Here is a 7,635-nt window from a genome sequence, read left to right as displayed (position 1 = left end):
ACCCCTAAAAGGTCAGATAACTGAGTCTTCTTATTTTTTATGAGAGACTCCACATCACTTTGATTTCCAGGCGAGTCAATTCTTGCAGTTTCAAAATCTCAGTCTCTAAGGTGTTCAATCTCAGGGTTACATCTCTAGTGACATTCTGAGAGTATTGTTGACATAACTGTTTTATCTGAACTTTCCCAAAGTCCCACCATTGCTGCAGTGTTCTAAAAAAATAAAAAATATTTAAAACTTTCTTTAAAACACTTATCATCCAATAAAGTGGTATTTAAATGCCAATAGGCACTCTTTGGCTTGATAGAATTTAAAAAAATACAGCACTGCACCATACTATGATCTGATAGACATGATGGAGTAATAGAACAATTCTCAACAATACTACCATGATGTTTAAAAACATAAAACTTATCCAGCCTTGCCAATGAAATCATGTTATCACAAACATGAGACCAAGTGTATTGTTTTTGTTCTCCATTAAGCTGTCTCCAAATATCAATTAATTCATGTGTTTTTTTTAGCTGAACAAGACGTTGACGTGAAGGTAAATGAGGCTCCATGTGATTTCTATCTAAGTTGGACTCTGTGCAATTAAAATCACCACCCAAAATTAAATACTCGTCAACAGCAACACTATGTAAAACAGAGGACAAAGTATTTAAAAATAACATTCTTTCAACAGCTGAATTTGGTATATACACACAAATGAAAACAAAAACAACATTTTCAAAAGAGGCTCTTACTTTCAAAAGTCTACCTTTGATAATCTCTTCAACCTGATAAGAGTGTGGGCTGAAACTCTTAGCAAAGAGAACAGCAACTCCGCCACTAATTGAGGTATTATGACTTAGAACAGCAATCCCATTCCATTCTACTGCCCAGTCCGCAGCATTATTAGCGTCAGTATGTGTCTCTTGTAAAAGCGTGATATCAATTTTTTTCTGATTAATTATTTCAAATAATGCAGCTCTTTTGTGCATATCTCTAGCACCATTCAAATTCAGAGTTGCAACATTAGCGTGACACATACTTGAGGAAAAGAAAAAAAGAAAAACAAAACTGTCCATAAAAAAAAAACTACTAAAGGTCATGGAATTAGTCTTTCTCACTGACATCATTACTAAGTTCAGAGTTGAGTTTCCTCACTATTTTTTTAGCCTATAGACCTCTTTATTTGTAAAGGAGCCCTCCATCATGAAACCCTTAGCAATCTCTACAAACTGTTTTATGTCAGGAAAATATTCGTTAATGCGCACACCCCTCTTATTTTTAGTAGCTCTAAGGAACAGCTTAATATCATCTACCGCATAATGACGTCCAGAAAAATCACTCTGAGAAAGACAAACACTTGAATCCGACGATTCACTGTCACTTCCAGTTTCATCTTTATCAATTAAGTCAGTCAAATCTGATTTCTTTGCGTATCTATCAATCCGAGTTTTACCAGACTTCTTCCTCTTTAACGGGACTTTAAAATCTGCCTGCCCCATTTCCATTGGACTGTCAACACCTATATTTCCCACAGTAGATTGCAGGTTATTATTGAGGGCATCATTTAAATGCTTCTCATACTCAACAACTCCCGCCTGAACACTAGACACTTCTACACCAGAAACTGTGTTTTCAAGCGCTAATTCTTCAGCTTCAATCACCGCGATCACAGGTAAATCACCATCATGTTTGTCCTCTGCGTCTCGTACCCCTGACACACCCGACGTCTCGGACGGCCCTGCTTCATCGGGTTCAGCGTTATCGTCAACATCGCTTCTGACGACAGCAACCACGTCACGGTTGTTTACATTTTTTGCCAGACAAGCATGGATTAAATGACCAGATTGCCCACAACTAAAACATTTCATTTTGTCAGTTGTTACGTAAATAATGTAATCGTACTCATCAGCCCGAAAGTGTAAAGACACATCCAAATCAACATCGTCATTCATAATCATATAAATGAAATGCCTAAATGAAACAACATGTTTCAGTAAAGGTGATCCACTACCAATAGGGATCTTTTTAATGGGAGAGACCAACTTGCCATAACGAGATAAAGCTTTAGCTAATATCTCATCACTTAAAAACGGTGGTACGTTGGATAGCGTAACTTTCTTTGATGGTGTAGAAAGCGGGAGTACAGGGTTAAAAACATCATCAACAACTATCCCTGTCTCAACTAGTTCATTTGCTTTTTCAACAGTACTGAGAAATACAACAGTGGCATTATTCATCCTGGAGGCAGACAATATGCTTTCATGCCCAACCACCTCTCCTACTGCCAGGCAACATTTCTCCACACTAAACGTGGCCGCCACTTTCACCCCATGACGCCGGGTCAATGAACCCAACCCTCGCGAGCACGGGGCCGTCATGCTCCCGGTGAATCAGGTAGCACACGGCCCAAAACAACTAAAATATAAACCAAAAACACACAAAAACAACAAACAAAGAAAAAAATCCAGAAAAAAGAGAGAAAAGATCCACTCACAGAATCCAACCGCACTCACAGCACGCACTCCACACACTCACCCCCAACAATCACACCGGAAGTGAGAGAGAGAGAGAGAGAGAGAGAGTGTGTGTGTACGTGTGTGTACATAATGTTAAACTAATGTTAACATTAAACACCTTTTGTCTCTCTGGTAGCTTTCTGGTGGAAGGAGAGAGAAAAAGACAGCAACACTTGATGATAAGGGAGAGCAACAGGAGCAGGTGAAAAGAGATTGACTGAACTCTCTAGGACAGTTATTTTGTTGACTTAAAATGTAATATACCAATACACAACAGTTCATATTATGTTCTACTTGTAACGGTTTGTGGGAAGCAGGACAAGGCAGACGGGAGGTAGGATCCAAATGCGGCTTTATTAACACAAGCAAACGGAAAATAAATAAACACAGGAACAAACCAAAGGTCCACAATGGGAAAAACGCTAACTAAAACACTGGATCAAACACTGGAGGGGTGCGGGCATCGAACATCCACGGAGGGCAGGGTAAACCTGAAACGACATACAGCAGGGAACACGGACAGCAGGGTAACCTCGGACGGGTGAACAACGAGAGCGGGGAACATGAACAATGAACACACGTATAAATGAACATGAAGCATAAGAGAAGAACATGAAACGCCAACAATAACGATCGACAACGGAGAGGGGAAACGACAGGGTTTAAATAGACAGACACAGTGATAACAAAATAACCGACAGGTGCAGACAATAACACTGTGACAGCGGTGATGAGGAGTGAGGAAGAAGGGAAGTGTAGGTTTCACAGAGACAGTGAAACACGGGCGGACAACAAGGAAGACATGACAGGGAGCGTGATCGGTAAAACAGAAAACACGGGGCGGACAACAAGGGAGCGTGACATGGAACATGACTGGAGATGGAAGAAACAGAAAACACGGGGCAGACAACAAGGAAACGTAACATGAACATGACTAGTGAGACAGAGAACACAGGGCAGACAACAGGGGATCATAACACAACTAAAGTCTCACACAATTAAGATGTACTTTGACTGAAAGTAAAGTGTTACTGTAAACAAAAAAACTCTTCGAGTGATCCCTGTATTTGCATAAAATGATCTGGGCTAAGCCCCGGATGTCCTTCAATGCTGGAAATGCCTCTGACTTGTGCCACAAAATCAGGGAGAGGCCATCTGACACTAACAAACACATAGTATTTGGGTGACCAAATTATTACTACAGGAATTTTTTTGGGTCCTAGCCAGTGTTATGATCGCAGACAGGTCATTCTTAGGGGATGGAAGTCGGCTGGAGCGCCCTCATTTCAAGAGTGGTACACAGAGATGGGTAGGGTTGTGGCATTTGTAGAAATGTCATGTAGAAGGCTAGGCAACCTTGGTTTATTTAATAAAAATGGGGCAGCAATTTAGCCTCTTTAGAAGGCTCTTGGGGAGGGGCAGTGGAGAGAGATTTGAAGTTTTAAATGTGGAACATCATTTTGGTCCTAAAAGCGCTCACTGGGCCCCCTTCGAGCCTCTGGCTATTTTGAATTGTGTGTGCTTTCTCTTAAGACCACATTACTGCTGGCTCTGGCCTCAGTAAAACGGGTTGGTGATTTGAAAGCACTGTCAGTTGACAATTAATGTCTGGAGTTCGGTCCGGGTCTTTCAAAAGCTACCATTAAACCCAGGAAAGGCTATGTGCCTAAAGTTTTATACACACCTTTCAGAGCTCAGGTGGTTCACCTTCAGGCTTTTTCCCACCTCCATTAATTTGGATGAGGATCAATCCTTGCATTTGTTATGCCCTGTGTGAGTGCTACACACATACGTTGAGCGCACACTCCAGTTCAGACTGCCTTGACCAGCTATTTATATGCTATGGAGGACGTACAAAAGGAATGTCCATCTCCAAACAAAGACTTTCCCACTGGATCGTTGATAAGATCGCCCTGGCTTATGAGTCGCAGGGTGCAAATTACCCAGTTGGAGTTAAAACATACTCAATTAGAGGCATGGCCTCTTTATTGGCATGGATGAACTGTGTGTCTAAGACATATGCTTTGCAGCAGACTGGTCTTTTCCAAACACTTTCGCAAGGTTTTACAACCTTGATGTAATGTCTCTCTCTTCGCAAGGCCTCTCAGTCTAGAGCGCTTGCTGTTTCGTTGGCCAAACATAAACTTATTTCCCCCTTTTTGAGTATGGTCTCCCCTGTTATTTTACACAACAGCCTGCATTCAGACTATATGGTATCAGTTATAATTTCCTTAAGTCACAAGCACTTTCATTATAAATAAAACTTCCTCCTGGACCGGGATTGGGAAGGAGTTAATTCATACTATATGACAATAGTTCATATATCCATTCTAAGTGCTCCTCTCCTGGCTCACCATTAGGGTTATGCCATATGTGTCAGCATGACGCAATGTCGAGTGAACTGAATCATAAGGGAACATCTCGGTTACGTATGGAACCTCGGTTCCCTGAGATGAAGGGAACGAGACATTGCGTAAGCTGGCCAGACTACAGACTCAGAATTTTTTGAGGTACAAGCGATGCACTCCCTCAGTCAGAAATTTCTGAGGAATGGTGTTTCTGCACCCGCTTGTATACCGGATATCGGTTGTAATGTTGTTCTTATTTGATTACACTTCAGTTCATTCTATTATATTGAAGTCAATTAGGTTATAATGCTCTTGATTCTTTTATAATGCAGTTCATTTGGATATAATGCCATTCTCATTTGATTATAGTGCAGTTCATTTGGTTAGAATCGAGTTTTCATTCAATTATAGTGCAGGTAAATTGGTTATGATGCATGGTATTCTTTGATTCACCTTTAAGTACCATTAAAAACAATGGTACATGAATATAGCAATCATTCAGCACAAGGGAGTTTCGATGGGGTGTAACAACAACACTTAATAACACAAGAGCACCACATTTTTGTTCAATAGAAAATGAAATTTCATGGCTTGTTTCATCAAGCTTGGGTTAAAACGCTTACTTTGGCATTTTCATGCGTCTTTGGTTTAGTGAATCACAGGCTATTGTGATATACTATATAAGAGGCCCTTTTCTTCAGAAAACAGATATACAACTTTACTGAGCAAATGGTCCTAAAGGCACATATTAAGGACTGAAATTTGGAAATGGACAGCAAGTGGACTGAGAACAGGACATTTTATATTTCACCTTAGGTACTGATGCTTTTATTGCTTTTCTTATGCATTTTTATGGAAAATAGTCACTGGATATGAACAGAGCACACAAAGAAAATAAGAGACACTTTGCTTAAGGAAACTTTGAACATTTTTAACTCATGGGATCATTGACATCATTGTTTCAACAACCTCTTGTTGCATCAATTCTGACATAAACATCGACTTCATGTTGTTTTATAAGCAAATATGGATTGAAAATTACTTGGGAATGGGAATATTACAATACAAATCAGCAGCAACAACATTAAAAAAAATAACTAAAAGATTTTCCCAGTAGCATGCCTGAAGGTCTTTAGAAGTCATTAATGAAATGTTTTTGCAGTTAATGTCATATAGTGTAATAATTGACAGAGTTATAATTTATTGCATATCTACACAATACTGATTTATGGCTTTACAAGATGTATGCAGCTTGCACAACCCCCTCTGTTCCCTCAATGGAGTGCTCCACTCTCACAGTCCTTCATGCTGGAAGATTCCACTCATCTCTTCGGAGGGGGGATTCGCGGAGAGACTTTTTGTACATGGTTGCTTGGGAGGGGCAGCTTAAATCTTCTGGAGTTTTACATGTCAATAGCAGAGTACCTTACGGAAATTCCGATAAAATTTGGTCAAACCAGTCTCACTTTGTCATCAACAATCCTGTTAAATGTTGACCATCTATTCCCCTTATTACCACTGATCTCTCATCCTACACCCACACCATACTCCATCTCTCCATCCGTCCCTTTGCCATTCACTCTCTCTCATGGTACCACAACTCTGGGCTTTGCATTCCAGGGAGGCATGATAGCTGCAGCCGATACGCGTTCCAGCTGCTGGGGTCTGGCGGCGTCCCCCGCATCCCCAAAGATCTTACCTATCCACTCTCACCTGGTGGGCACCACCTTAGGAACCTCGGCTGACTGTGCCCTATGGAAGCTTATCCTGGCACGAGAGCTCAGGCTCTACCAGCTTCGACATCACCGTAGGCTGTCAACAGAAGGTGCCGCCAAACTGCTATCCCACATGCTGCACCAGTTTAAAGGTACGGAGCTGTACATCGCAGCCACTCTGTGTGGATGGGATGGGGATGAGGAAACCACAATTGGTATGTCTCCAGAAATCACAGCTTGCAAAAGTAAAACTCAGCCAGTGGCCAAATCTCAGAGGTCGTCACACCCAGGCGTAGTTGCTCCCCATTCCAGAGTGTCTGGTCCTTGGATTATATATGTGTGCAGTGATGGGCTACACATGCAGGGGGAGTTGTTCTCTGTGGGGTCACCCTACACATACTCCATCCTGGACAGCAGCGTTTACTGGGGAATGAGTGTAGAGGATGCCACTTCAGTTGCCAGGGAGGCTGTGTACCATGCCACACACAGAGATGCATACTCAGGCAATAATGTGGATCTCTAATTTGCAAACATAAGTATAAAATCATGACTACTCATGTGAGATGAAGAGATCAGTCATATCAGTAACCAAATAAAAGCTGTTATATTCTACATGGAGAAGGGGCACCTCATGCGGTAGCCGTGTTAGTATCACATGACCATTTGAATACTTCTCGCTTAATCTCAGTAACTGCCCTGTTATTGGACACTTTCATGGATGGATTAAATTAATCCAGGTTTACTGTGCATAGTGAGTTTCTACAATGGCACTGGTAAGTGAAAACTATTGTGTTTGAATGATGCAGCATCCACACCACTTGGTGTCAGTGTAAACCAACGTAAGCCACTTCGGCCTTGTCCTAAATGGCACACTTTATGTGGACTTGCGGTCTCATGGCCTTCATTTGCGCATTCCCGTGAAGTCCACGAGATCGTAGGGTGTCCCATTTTACATTTTAGAGCTCTGAGGGATCCGCACGAATGATTCTTTGCACCCTCAATGCACCATTCGGCTGAGCCCATATCAGTGTGGGATCCACAGCGGACTATTACCCAGCAGTC

At 41.6% G+C, this 7,635-nt stretch overlaps 1 pseudogene; it reads left to right on the top strand.

Moving 5' to 3' along the window:
* Nucleotides 1–6,086: 6,086 nt before the first annotated feature.
* LOC127619379 (proteasome subunit beta type-11-like) lies at nucleotides 6,087–7,096 on the top strand (annotated as a pseudogene).
* Nucleotides 7,097–7,635: the final 539 nt, after the last annotated feature.

This window comes from Xyrauchen texanus, chromosome 25 (genome assembly GCF_025860055.1).
Source record: "Xyrauchen texanus isolate HMW12.3.18 chromosome 25, RBS_HiC_50CHRs, whole genome shotgun sequence".
In the NCBI taxonomy this organism is placed as follows: Eukaryota; Metazoa; Chordata; class Actinopteri; order Cypriniformes; family Catostomidae; genus Xyrauchen; species Xyrauchen texanus.
Note: the sequence above shows the minus strand (reverse complement) of the source record. Positions and strands in the feature narration are given on the sequence as shown.